This window comes from Crocuta crocuta, unplaced genomic scaffold (assembly GCF_008692635.1).
Source record: "Crocuta crocuta isolate KB4526 unplaced genomic scaffold, BGI_CrCroc_1.0 scaffold218, whole genome shotgun sequence".
Classification (NCBI taxonomy): domain Eukaryota; kingdom Metazoa; phylum Chordata; class Mammalia; order Carnivora; family Hyaenidae; genus Crocuta; species Crocuta crocuta.
The window spans coordinates 9,591,174-9,606,184 of record NW_027533170.1 but is presented as its reverse complement, the minus strand read 5'-3'; the positions used below and the strand labels follow the sequence as shown (position 1 = coordinate 9,606,184).

General features: G+C 38.0%; 1 protein-coding gene across 1 annotated transcript in view; it reads right to left on the bottom strand.

Moving 5' to 3' along the window:
- The window catches only part of OR2Y1 (olfactory receptor family 2 subfamily Y member 1), a 10,094-nt gene extending 4,451 nt beyond the window's left edge, over window positions 1-5,643 (bottom strand). Inside the window, exons 1-2 of the mRNA XM_077746243.1 lie at window positions 5,620-5,643; window positions 3,515-3,607 (exon numbers count right to left, since the gene is read on the bottom strand). The gene's annotated coding sequence lies outside the window, so the exon portion shown is untranslated. The remainder of the gene's footprint in view (window positions 1-3,514; window positions 3,608-5,619) is intronic.
- Window positions 5,644-15,011: the final 9,368 nt, after the last annotated feature.

Below are 15,011 nucleotides of genomic sequence, written 5' to 3'. Positions count from 1 at the left end.
GGGAAGGGGGGAGATGGGCATGGAGGAGGGCACTTGTGGGGATGAGCACTGGGTGTTATATGGAAACCAACTTGACAATAAACTATTTGTAATAAATAAATAAATAAATAAATAAATAAATAACTATTAACTAAAAAAAAATCTCTCCTCCTCTCTACTCTGTTGACCTGTTTAATTTCTCATGTGGATGAAACGACTCTGGATGACTAATCTGAGAATCATACAACCATTTAAAAAATCATTTTCTTATAAATATTACATATGATTGTATCTTTCCCACCCTCTGTAACATTTGAGTCAAATATAAGGCAGATAGATTCATTTCTAAATATTGGTTCTTATATACCAGAGACAGTGGAACACTCAGCTTTGTGGGACAAAATTTTGTGAGACATCCACTTTTTAGGGATAGCTTCAGTCCATACCTTTCAGGAAAATCAATTGATAATAATGCAACAAATCTCAAATAAATGAGCAAGAAGGTAAATTAAGCATTTATCTTAAATAGGAGCTATAAATAATGGTACCAAGAAAGAAATCAAAATTATATAACAAATTCACTCCACTTGAATAGAAGTTGAAGGAAAAATCAGCTAGTTAGGCAAAGGTTATTTCCATACCACGTTGATTCTTTCTGTGACTTCTCCAGTTGTCCCTCTTCTGTTTAACAGAATACTTCTTAGGATTACCTTAGAGATAGATTGCCAATGACTTCAAGAAGCTTTGAGATACCCAAGTCTTTTAAATTTTATTTTTGCCTCTACTAATATTGAGTTCAGAAAGACTTGATCTTAATGACATGAGCTTTCCTCCTTGCAACAATATCTCATCTCTTCATTGGTATACAGGTTATTAGCTATACTCTTATTCATGCCTTTGGACTGAGCATATTGAGATGGTAAGGGCTGGACACTGATGTGTATACAAAGCTCTTAGTGTTCTTGTCCACAATCAGCTTGCTTCATTAGAACTAATGGTTAAACAAGCTTGACAGGGAATGTTTTACATACATTTAAAAATGCATAATGAAAATTAAAACAAGAAAGTGAGGAGATAGGGGAAGGAAAATTGACTAGGAGCAATTTGGGATTACACAGAAGCAAGAGGGATACACATGAGATGTAATAGGGGAGCCAATTTATAACTGAAAGATTGGATTCCCAGACACCCTGGGGACAGAGCTCAGAGATGCAACAGGGGAAAAACAGAAACATTTATTTTGTTCATCATTAAATCTCCATCAATTGTCAAGGGCGTGGCAAGTGATAAGTATATAGTCAGTTAATACCTTTCCAAAGATCACAACTGTGTGATCTTTGAACCAAAGCTGGAAACTCCTATTTTGTTTGACACACATAAAACTTTTAAAATTGGGAGATTTTGTTAGATTATAATTTCTAGTATCTCATTTAAAATTTTGTGGCTAATAGCACCAAAGCAATATTCATCTAAGATGATAATTTACTGGAGGTAAATTTTAAGGAGACATTGGTCTTCAGTTCCCAGTCTTCACTACTATCCATCCTCCATCCCATCTGGCTCACACACCCACCCTTACCCCACCTACTGTCTGTTGCCATTTGAACTTGAACTCCATACATCTGTTGTTTAAACCAACATCTTGCCATTATGAGATTCTGTGGCTCTATCAGTTCTAGGCCCCACAAAAATTCTGCAAGTTGTTATGCTTTTCATTGCAAATAATTTCATGTTCTTCCTGGAAGCAGGCTTGATATATACTATAAGTCTGAGTAATATGAGCTTGGCAAACAGAAACATGAGACAAAAACCCATATACAGGTGGAGAACCTTCAATTCTTCATTTCTTTTGTCTGCTTTGAAGTCTTTAAATATTACAAGAACCAGCTGCAATAAAAATGATCTGACAGTCCCTTTTTATTTTATGATTTCGTGAGAATTGAGCTACAAACTACCATGCAGTGTGTTTCTTATAGAAAACTGTTCAGATTCTCCACCGGGAGAATAAGGAGACAAGAGAAAAGCTATAATGGTGAAGAAAAAGGGATTGATTGCAATAAGAGCAGTGACTTCATCAGGGAGTTAGAGAGGTTTGCTAAAATTTGATAAAGGATGGGGCTCTAGGGTGCCTTAATCGATTAAGTGTCCAATTCTTGATTTCAGCTCAGGCCACGATCTCACAGTTTCTAGGATAAAGCCCCCACATGAGGCTCTGTGCTGACAGCATGGAGCCTGGTTGAGATTCTCTCTCTCTCCCTCTCTCTGCCCCTCCCCCCTCACTCCTGTACTCTTTCTCAAAAATAAATAAACATTAAAAATTGATAGAGGATGGGTGCCTGAGTGACTCAGTTGGTTAAGCATCTGACTCTCGATTTTGGCTCAGGTCATGATCTCACTGTTCATGGGTTCAAGCCCCACATCAAGCTCTGTGCTGGCAGCATGGAGCCTGCTTGGGATTCCCTCTCTCTCTGCCTCTTCCTTGCTCATTCTCTCTCTCTCTCTTCTCTCTCTCTCCCCTTCCCTCCCTCTCTCAAAATAAATAAATAAGCATTTTTAATTGATAAAAGAAAGAACCAGTGATGATGTTAAACTCATCATAATCAATGATAGATGAGTTCACTAAGTAATTCCTGTTTGAATCAACTCAGAGAACTTGAAAAGGCTGTAATATAGAATAGAGTACTGAACATAAAATCAAGGACTCTGATCCTGGATGAACCACTTACTACATGTGTAAACTTGAGAAGGTCTTTAACCTTTATGGGTCTTTGTTTACTCATCTGTAATATGAAAATAACAATATCATAATATTCTTTTCATAAGGTTATCTTGAAAATTACAAAAAATTATACAACTGAACGTTAAACTGTTATCCCCTGGATAATTAATAATAGTAATATGGAATAATGGGAATAATGGTAACATTTCTCAAGCTTGCAATGTTTGAAGTGCTTTATTTTGCCTCATTTTATATTCATACGTAATCTCTGAGGTTGTTAATCTCATTGCCCCATTTTGCAGAGTGAAAAACTAAAGCCTATGATGACTTAGTCCCAAGGCCAAGTCCACATCCTCAATATATGATGGAACTGGGACTGGAAGTCAGAACTCACTGGTTCCAAAGTACATGATCACTAAACTATCATACAACACTGCCTGTAAGTAGCTATGCATATAATCCCTTTGTAGTTATTACTCCCAGTGCCTGACACATACCAGGCATTCAGCAAATGTTTACTGAGTGAAGAGGGGAAGGTGCCAACAAAGCCATTGCCAGTCCTGACTGGGTGGAATCATAGAAAGAGGGGAGGAAAAATCAAGGGTTCATCTCCAGCGGTCATCTTTATAAACTGAAGTGTCCTTTTAATTAAGAAAAAAAACCAAATGTCCTAGAATCTTAAAAGCATTAACGACCCATTTTTATTCCAATGTAGAAAATCTGATTAGTGTGCTCATGAGAAGAACAGTCTCAGCTTTTCAGTCCCTTCTAGCTACAACCCTGCATCCAGAGTGATTGAAAGCAAACAATACTCACCTTCATACACATTTTTTCAGTCTGATGTGTTAAAAGTCATGTTCTTGTTGCACTCTTTATCATCCACTTAAAGTCCTAGTATAGGTGTGAGATCTTAATTTTTGGGGAGAGGAGAAAGGAAGCTATGTTAGAGCCATCTCAGACACACAGGTCCCCTTTCCCTGCTATTAGCAAAGTCACTGCCAAAGCAGAAAGATGCAGAATGGAGTTTTCTCCTTGCCAAGACTAGATCAAGCCTTTAAACAGAATAAAATGTATCTGTCACAATAGCAAGTTAGGACCAAAGATGCAAAGTGGAACTTGGCAAAAAATGCCAGCACCTTCCTTTGCTTCTCTTCCTATTACTGTTTTATGCCCTAGCCCACAAACTACTTGGTTTTGTCCTGCTTTCAGCAATGCTTATATGCACCCAAATCAGGTACTTATCCTCTTTTCATTTCCTTACCAAGAGTGGGGAAGAGGGGTACAAAACTCTATCCTGAGTGTTTAAAAACAAGAGGGGGCACCTGTGCAGCTCAGCTGGTTAAGCATCCAACTTTAGCTCAGTTCATGGTCTCAAGGTTTGTGAATTCGGGGGCGCCTGGGTGGCTTAGTCGGTTAAGCGTCCGACTTTCGCTTAGGTCATGATCTCGCGGTTCGTGGGTTCGAGCCCCGCGTCGGGCTCTGTGCTGACTGCCAGCTCAGAGCCTGGAGCCTGTTTCAGTCTGTGACTCCCTCTCTCTCTGACCCTCCCCTGCTCACGCTGTCTCTCTCTCTCTCTCCCTCCTAGAAATAAATAAAACATTTAAAAAATTAAAAAAAAAAGAAAAAAAAAAAAGGTTTGTGAATTCGAGCCCCACACTGGGCACAGAGCCGGCTTCAGATCTTCTGTCTTCTTCTTTCAAAAATAAATAAACATTTAAAAAAAGGGGGGGGCGTTTGTAATGGATCAAAGATAATGTATATTTAGTATGGCTAGGGTTTCTATTAACTAAATCAGTTTCTGGCACCTCTCAGCTGAAAGCCTGTCCATTGTGCCCAAAGACCCAGAAGACATTAATTTGACCTGGTGGCTAGGAGTTCTTTCTGCCTATCCAAAAGACTTAGTTTGTACTTGCAGGCAGCTTTTATAGTAAGTGCCTAGTGAGCTTTGAGAAGCGTGATGTCCCCAAGTTTCAAATCTACTACCACCTTCACTTGTTTACTCTGCAGAAACATCTCTGGAGGAGGAGCCCCAAAGTGATCAATTATTGTAAGATAGTGAGGGGCCTAGGAAGAAGGGATAAGTAACAAGGGGGATGGAATTACTGAGGCACTAAAGCCTGTTTCTCCACATCTCCTCTGAAGTTTAAAAATATCTATGTTAATAAACATGTTATTAAATGCTTAGGAGTATTTATACAGTCACCAGCATTTTATTAGTTCAAAAATGAAGAAGAATAAACTAAACACTGTTGGGGAACAAAAGAAAAGGAAAAGCCAAAAATCAAATGAGGCAGACTCCCTATTTGTAATAGTGTGTCTTTTTACTACTACTACTATTACTACTACTAAGAAGGAAGCAGTGATTTTTTGGTTGCATTTATACAAATAAGATAGTTTGGGAGAGAAACAATAAATAAAGCTAGGTTGCAAAATGTTTTCTGTTATATTATTCAATTTACCCAATAAAAACGATCATACTATTCATTAATACAATAATCTCCTCTGTATTGAGACTAGAGAGTAAGATTCACTCACCATGCAGGCATCTAGTTTTCAAAAAATCAATTGGATTCAGTCAATTACTACTTTCAGTTTAAAAAGTAAAAGGCAGCCCAGCTAAACATCGACTTATTATATGACCCAGCAATCACACTACTAGGTACTACCTGATTTCAAAACTTACACTCACACAAAAAACCTGCATGTTATTGTTGATACCAGCTTTTATCATTAATCATCCAAAACTAGAAGTAAACAAGATGTCCTTCAAGAGCTGAATGATAAGTAAACTGGTACATCCATATTTAACAACTTTTTTAATGCCATCAAGCCAAACAAACAAAAAAAAAGGATGAAACTTAAGTTAATATTGCTAAGTAAAAGAAGCCACTCTCCATTAAATTCTCCAAGCAGGCTCTCACCTTGAAATGGAAGTCTTCTTCTCATGGAATTTTTAGATACAACTAAAAGCCTGGGTGTGACATCCATGACTACTTTATAGGCAGAGAGGTTTTAGTCCTAGTAAGTGCAGCTCACAGTTTGGGAATTCTGCTGTTACTGTTGATCAGCATCAAAGAGCAGAGGGTTGGGTAACTGCGGAGAAAAAGACACTGACTCCCTGTCAACAAAGATCCTCGTGTAAATACCAAGAGTATAATGAAGAAAGAGTTGCCTAAATAAATAAAAACAGAACATGCCATAAGACATAGAATAGTTCGTGAAGCTTTTTTCTTTGAGGAAGATACATTTCTGTGTGTGCTTGCTCTTGCTCAGGCTTTGAATTTTCTTTCAGTGTCTGTACAAAAGAATCCTCCTGTAGACATTGGTCTAGACTATGAAGAACACAAAGAGGAAATCACAAATAACTACCCTTCTCATAAATTGAACATTATTCCCTGCTGACGGGGGGTTCCTGCCAAGCACTATGGTTCCAGCAAGGTTACTGAGGCTAGTAACAGCTGGAGAGTTTCAACATGGCAGAGAAGTAGGGGGACCTGAAATTCCCTCATCCTTCAAACACAGCAGTGTTGAGGACAGAGGAGTCAGAATTCCAAGAGTTCAGGCTGCAGAGTGACAGAGACATCTGAAGGGGCTGACGGGAACAACCTGGCAGGCCATAGGTTCATGACTGTGAACTGGGAGAGACAAAATGAATGGCATAGGCATAGAGAGGAGGGATCTCCATCTTCAAGGAGACAAAAGGAAGAGAAAGGCTGTGGAAGTGTAAGACTGTATTTGCACAAAAGAAAAACCACGGGCCGGGGATTAGAAAAAAACATAAAAATATCCAATTTCTAACTGCGGGGCTTCCTCCGGACTGGGGCAGGCTGCCCTGTTTGGGCACCTGGGGAAGAGGAGAGCCAGCCCTGACTAGGTAACTAGCTCAGAGGCTCTGTCTGCAGTGGGAGTAATCAATCCACTCCCTTGAGTGCTTTGGGAAGAAGGTATATAGCCATTCCAAGGACAAAGATCCCTGCCTGCACCTGCCAGCCAGAGGCCCTTTATCAGCAGGATGGAGCGGCATTTCCTGGTACTGGGGATCCCTTTAAATATCAGAGTTTGAATCCCAGCCAAGCGCTAGGGAGGCAGGGGAGTTGATGGAGCGGAACAAATTGCTTTGTTCATGCACGTGTGGCACTGTGAGGAGCCAGAGGCTATTCATTGGTGGGGCAGAGTGGCACTTCCCCAGAACCAGGGCACACAGAGCAGGATCATTTAAGACATTGGGGTTTGAATCCGAGATGAGAGCCAGGAAGGCACAGGTTACTGGAGCAAAAACCAGACAAACAAAAAAACAAAACAAACAAACAAAAAATAGCTCACTCACGCTTCTGAAGCACTGTGAAGATAGCCTGAACAGAGTGGTTTGGGACACCTGGTCCAGAGCTGAAACAATAAGGTGTCGCCATTTTCCTCCCCATCATCAGCAAGGTGGGGCTTCATGGAACAGACAAGGGCCACAGTGGAGGCTGGACCTGCCTACACCAAACCACGCCCTTCATGCCTGGTAGCTGTGTTATCTCCTGGAGCTGGATTGATGCTGAGGAACCAGAGAGCCCCTTCTCCACACAGTGCTGCCACGGGTTCCCGCGCACCCAGAGTTTTTGCATTTTCTGATTTAATTCTTGAACAATTCTTATTATATATTTTTTCTTCCTTTCTTCCTTCTTATGTTCTCCCTTCTCTAGTTTGGTTATTCTGTTTGTTAGTTTGTTTAAGCAGACATATTTAATATATTCTCTTTACACCTGTTCTATATATCCTTATTTTCCTCTCTCTCTGTGAATTAAGCCATATAGTTTCTCGGTCTAGTCAACTTTCTTTTCTTTTTCCCCACTCCTGTTATTTCTCTCTTTGTATGGGATAAGGCCTCTTCCACCACCACTGCCTCCCCTTTTTTAAAACAATTTTTTTCGGGGCGCCTGGGTGGCTTAGTCGGTTAAGCATCCGACTTTCGCTTAGGTCATGATCTCGCGGTTCGTGGGTTCGAGCCCCGCGTCGGGCTCTGTGCTGACTGCCGGCTCGGAGCCTGGAGCCTGTTTCAGTCTGTGACTCCCTCTCTCTCTGACCCTCCCCTGCTCACGCTGTCTCTCTCTCTCTCCTAGAAAAAAATACAACATAAAAAAAATTTAAAAAAAAATAAAATAAAACAATTTTTTTCCAGGGTTACTTCAATGAACAAATCAATCAAAGAACACCTGGAGGGAAGCTCAAACCACCACTACGAGTAAGGAGATAAAGCAACCAGAGTCACAACAGCACAAAGCAAGTAACAAACTCCAAGAAACACCTCCTGAAGGGCCAGGCCCTGGACAGTGTATGACCCTTCTAATATAGTACTGCTTGCAGGTGCAGGACACATAACAAGCCTTTAAAACCATAAGCAACAGAAAACTAGCCAAAATGACGAAACAGAAGAATTCTCCTCAAAAGAAATTCCAGGAAGAAATGACAGCTAAAGAATTGCTCAAAACAGATATAAACAATATAACTGAACAAGAATTTAGAATACTAGTCATAAGATTAATCTCTGGGTTTGAAAAAAGCATAGAAGACAGCAGAGAATCTATTGATGCAGACATCAAGGAACTAAAAAATAGTCATGACAAATTAAGAAATGCTATAAATGAGGTGCAAAATAAACTAGATGCAGTGACAGCGAGTATTGAAGAGGTAGAGGAGAGAATAAATGAAATAGAAGATAAAATTATGGAAAAAGATGAAGCTGAGAAAAAAATAAAAGAATTCTAGACCATGAGGAGAGAATTAGAGAACTAAGTGATTTAATAAAATATAATATTTGTATCATAGGAGTTCTAGTAGAAGAGAGAAAGGGGCAGGTTTACTTGAACAAATCATAGCTGAGAACTTCCCCAATCCGGGGAAGGAAGCAGACGTTGAAATCCAGGAGGCACAGAGAACTCTTTTCAGATGTAACAGAAAGCAGTCTTCTCCATGACATATCATAGTGAAACTGGCAAAATACAAAAATAAAGAAAGAATTCTGAAAGGTGCTAGGGACAAACAGGCCTTAACCTACAAGGGTAGACAAATAAAGATAGTAGGAGATCTATCCACTGAACTTGGCAGGCCAAAAGGGAGTGGCAGAAAATATTCAAAGGGCTGAATAAGAAAAATATGCAGCCAAGAATCCTTTATCCAGCATTCCTTTCATTCAGAATAGAAGGGAGATAAAGATTTTCCCAGTCAACAACAACAACAACAACAAAAACCTAAAGGAGTTCACCACTACTAAACCAGCCCTACAAGAGATCCTAAGGAGGAATCTGTGAGTGGAGTGTTGCAAAAACTACAAAGGACCAGAGACATCACCACAAGCATGAAACCTACAGATAACACAATGACACTAAATCCATATCTTTCAATAATAACTCTGAATGTAAATGGACTAAATGCTCCAATAAAAAGACATAGGGTAGCAGAATGGATAAAAAAGGAAGACCCATCTATTTGCTGTCTACAAGAGACCCATTTTGGACCTGAGGACACTTTCAGATTGAAAGTGAATGGATGGAGAACTATCTATCATGCTACTGGAAGTCAAAAGAAAGCTGGAGTAGGCATACTTATATCAAACTAGATTTTAAACTAAAGGCATTATATCATAATTACGAGATCTATCCATCAAGAAAAGCTAACAATGATAAATGTTTATGCATCCAATTCGGTAGCATCCAAATATATAAATCAGTTAATCACAAACATAAGCAATCTTTTTGATAATAATGTGGTAATTGCAGATGACTTTGATACTCCACTTACAAAAATTAAAAGATCATCTCGGCAGAAAATCAATAAATAAACAATGGCCCTGAATGATACACCGAACCAGATGGACTTGACAGATATATCACAACTTTTCACCCTAAAGCAGCAGAATTCACATTCTTCTTGAGTGCACATGGAACATTCTCCAACATGGATCACATACTGGGTCACCAAACAGCCCTCAATAAATATAAAAGAATTGAGATCATACTATGCACATTTTCAGATCACAATGCTATAAAACTTGAAATCAACCACAGGAAAAGATTTGGAAAGCCTTCAAATCCATGGAGGATAAAGAACATCCTACTAAAGAATGAATGGGTCAACCAGGCAATTAAAGAAGAAATTTAAAAATATATGGAAGCAAATGAAAATGAAAACAACAGTCCAAACCCTTTGGGATGCAGTAAAGGCGGTCCTAAGAGGAAAATACATTGCAATCCAGGCCTATCTCAAGAAACAAGAAAAATCCCAAATACAAAATCTAACAGCACACCTAAAGGAACTAGAAGCAGAACATCAAAGAACCCAAAGGCCAGGAGAAGAGAAATAATAAAGATCAGAGCAGAAATAAACAATATGGAATCCAAAAATCAGTAGAACAGATCAATGAAACTAAGAGCTGTTTTTTTGAAAAAAATAAACAAAATCGATAAATCCCTAGCCAGACTTCTCAAAAATAGTGAAAACCCAAATAGATAAAATCACAAATGAAATTGGGCATATCACAACTAACCCCTCAAAAATACAAACAATTATCAGGGAATGCTATGAAAAATTATATACCACAAACTGGACAACCTGGAAGAAATGGACAAATTCCTAGACACCCACACACTACCAAAACTCAAATGGGAAGAAATAGAAAATTTTAACAGACCCATAACTAGCTAAGAAAATGAATTGGTTATCAAAAATCTCCCAATAAATAAGAGTCCTGGGCCAGATGGCTTCCCAGGGGAATTCTACCAGACATTTAAAGCAGAGTTACTACCTATGGTTCTCAAGCTATTCCAAAAAATAGAAACGGAAGGAAAGCTTCTGGACTCATTCTATGAAGCAGTGTTACCTTGATTTGCAAACCAGACAGAGACCCCACAAAAAGGAGAACTACAGGCCAATAACCCTGATGAACATGGATGCAAAAATTCTCAAAAATATGCTAGCAAATTGAATTCAACAGCATATAAGAAGAATTATTCACCATGATCAAGTGGAATTCATTCCTGGGCTTCAAGGCTGGTTTAATATTTGCAAATCAATCAATGTGATACATCCATTAATGGAAGAAAGGATAAGAAACATATGATCCTGTCAATAGATGCAGAAAAAGCATTTGACAAAATATAGCATTCTTTCCTAATAAGAACCCTCAAGAAAGTTGGGATAGAAGGAACATACCTAAACATCATAAAAGCCATATATGAAAATCCCAGAGCTAATATTATCCTCAATGGGGAAAAACTAAGATCTTTCCCCCTTAGATCAGAAACACGACAAGCATGTCCACTCTCACCACTGTTGTTAAACATAGCATTGGAACTCCCAGCATCAGCATTCAGACAACAAAATGAAATAAAAGACATCTATATTGGCAAAGAAGTCAGACTTTCACTTTTTGCAGATGACATGATACTCTACATGGAAAAACTGACAGATTCCACCAAAAGTCTGCTAGAATTGATACATGAACTCAGTAGAGTCGCAGGGTACAAAATCAATGTACATAAATTGGTTGCATTTCCATACAGCAATAATGAGGCAACAGAAAGAGAAATCAAGAAATCAATCCCATTTACAATTACACCAAGAACCATATTCCCTGCTGACATATAATACTTTGTAAATAACTACACCTAACAAGAAATGTTTATGTCCACACTCTTTTGTGCATCTGGGATATTAGTTAGCATATTGATAGTCCAAAAGAAGAGAAACAAAGAAAAAATAAAACCAGTGGTTTGGTTTGATCTCTGCTCAGTGGCAGTTGCTGGGACTGGTGGAACATGGAATATGAACAGTAAAGATGCTGGGCAGATAGAAAGTCTTTTCGCCCCTTGGAAAATTTATATTATGCCCATCATCCAGAATATTTTGTAATCTAAAAGAATATTTGGTCTCTGAGTTCTCCTAAAAATTTTAATTAACATATTAGGCAAAGTCCACATAATCCCATCCGTGGAGTTCTTTGTTAAGCATGAATTAATAACATATTAGTATAAGTGATAAGCATCAATGAGTTACTCCAAAACCAAAACTATGTAGTATAGAAGAAAATTCTGAGTATCACATCACTTAAAATCATTTTCTTGGTGATATTGTTAAAAAAGAAATAAAAAACTGAAAAATAGCTAAATACCTAAAATAGAATCAGTAATTTTCAGAAATAATTAACACAAACTTCTTCTGGTCATGATAGAATTGTTTTAGAAGAGCAATACTGGAATCCAGTAAAGCTAAAATTAAAGTAAAACAAAACAAATATTTGAAAGAACTGTTCATGACCAGGATTTGAAAAACCAAGATGATAGAGTAGAAAGAACTGCATGGTAATGGTCTAATAACTTATGAGAAACTTTTCCCCATGGGAATTATACTAAACATTGACATGAGACAAAAACTATGGATGTATTGAAAACTTCTTTCAAGAAGTAGAAAAGCCAGTCCTTTGTTGAGGACTTTTATCATGAATGGCTGGTATCCTAGTTAAATGTTTTTTCTGCACCTGTTAAAATGTCTATACTACCAAAGCAATTTACACATTTAATACAATCCCTATCAAAATACCAATATTTTTCACAGAACTAAAATAAACAATCTTAAAATTTGTATGGAACCACAAAACATCCATAGCAAAAGCAATCTTGAAAATGAAAAGAAAAGCTGGAAGCATCACAATTCCAGACTTCAAGTTACATTACAAAGTGGTGGTGATCAAAACAGTATGGTACCAGAACAAAAATAGACACATAGATCAATGAAACAGAATAGAAAACCCAGAAATAAACCCATACTATATGGTCAATTAATCTTTGACAGAGCAGGAAAGAATATCCATTGGAAAAAGGAATGTCTCTTAAAAAAACGGTATTGGGAAAACTTGAGAACAATATGCAAAAAACTGAAACTGGGCTTTCTGACATCATACACAAAAATAAATTCAAAATGGATTAAAGACCTGAATGTGAGACCTGAAACCATAAAAATCCTACAAAAGAACACAGGCAGCAACTTCTTTGACATCGGTCATAGAACTTCTTTCCAGATATGTGTCCTGAGGCAAGGGAAACAAAGGCAAAAATAAATGATTGGGACTTCATCAAAGTAAAAAGCTTCAGCACAGTAAAAGAAACAATCAACAAAACTAAAAGGCAACCTATGGAATGTGAGAAGATGCTTACAAATGACATATCTGATAAAGGGTTAGTATCGAAATTATATAAAGAACTTATCAAACTCAACCCACCCCCTCAAATGAATAATCCAATTTAAAATTGGGCAGAAGATGGGGCGCCCATGTGGCTCAGTCGGTTAAGCATCTGACTTCGGCTCAGGTCATGATACATAGTTCATGAGTTCAAGCCCTGCTTCAAGCTCTGTTCTGACAGCTCAGAGCCTAGAGCCTGCTTCAGATTCTGTCTCCCTCTCTCTCTCTGCCCCTCCCCTGCTCATTCTCTCTCTCTTTCTCTCTCTCAAAAATAAAAACATTAAAAAAAAATAAAGTACATACATAAATGAATAAATAAATAAAAATGGGCAGAAGACATAAAGAGACATTTTTCCAAATCAACTGCACAAGAAACAACAGGTGTTGGCAAGGATGTGGAGAAAAAGGAACCCTCTTACACTGTTGGCAGGAATGCAAACTGGTACAGCCACTCTGGAAAACAGTATGGAGGTCCCTTAAAAAGTTAAACATAGAACTAACCTATGATCCAGGAATTATACTACTAGGTATTTACCCATAGGCTACAAAAATACTAATTCAAAGGGATATATGCATATATGCACCCCAATGTTTATAGCAACGTTATCTACAATAGCCAAACTATGGAAACAGCCCAAGTGTCCACTGACTGAATGATGGATAAAGATATGGCATATATGTATACACAATTGTATATTACTTGGCCATAAAAAAGAATGAAGTCTTGACATATGCAATGATGTGAATGGAGCTAGAGTATTATGCTAAAGGAAATAAGTCAGTGAAAGACAAATACCATATTATTTCACTCATATGTGGAATGTAAGAAACAAAGCAAATGAGCAAACGGGAAACAAAGAGAGAGAGAGAGAAAGGCAAACCAAGAAACAGACTCTTAATTACAGAGAACAAACTGATGATTACCAGAGGAAGGTGGGTCAGGCAATGGGTTAAATAGTTGATAGGGATTAAGGAGGCCACTTGTGATGAGCATCGTGTGTTGTATGAAAGTGCTGAATTCTTAAATTGTACACCTGTAACTAATATTATACTGTATGTTAACTAACAAGAATTTAAATAAAAACTTAAGAAAATAAAAGATAAGGACCTTATTATCATTTCAGTAGATTCAGAAAAAGCATCTGACAAAGTACAACATCCATCCACGACAAAAATCCTCAACAAAGTAGGTTTTGAGGGAATGTGTCTCAACATAATACAGGCCATATCCAAAGACCCACAGCTATTGTCATCCTCAATGGGGAAAAACTGAAAGCTTTTTGTCTATGGTCAGGAACATGACAGGGATGTCCAGTATTTAACATAGCACTGGAAGTCTTAGCTTCAGCAATCAGACAATACCAAGAAATAAAAGACATCCAAATCAGCAAGGAAGAAGTCAAACTTTCTTTATTTGCAAATGATATAATACTCTATAGAGAAAGCCCAAAAGACTCCACCAGAAAAAAAAGAAACTGCTAGAACTGATAAATTCGGTATGGATACAAAATTAATATACAGAAATCTGTTGCAGTTCTATACACCAATAATGAAACACTAAATCTGATTTTCATTTCTCAAGGCTTAGTTACTTTTAATTTTTCATCTTAAAATATATTTGTTACTTTTTAGGTTGTTCTGGTTGCATTCTAAAGATCTAAGGATCAAGAAGATGTGGTTTATCTATACAATGGAATAATACTACATGGCAATGAGAAAGAATGAAAGCTGGTCATGTGTAGCAACACGGATGGAACTTGAGGGTGTTATGCTGAGCGAAATAAGTCAGGCAGGAAAGGACAGATACCATGTTTGCACATATAGGAGGATTAGGAGGAACTTAACGGAGGACCATGGAGGAGAAGAAGGGAGAAAGCAGTCGGTGAGAGGGAGGGAGGCAAACCATGAGAGACTCTTGAATGCCAAGAACAAACTAAGAGCTGATGGGAGTGGGGGGAGGGGAAGGGGGGAGATGGGCATGGAGGAGGGTACTTGTGGGAATGAGCACTGGGTGTTATATGGAAACCAACTTGACAATAAACTATTAAAAAAATAAAATAAAGATCTAAGGAAGCCATGAGGACAATGTTTTAA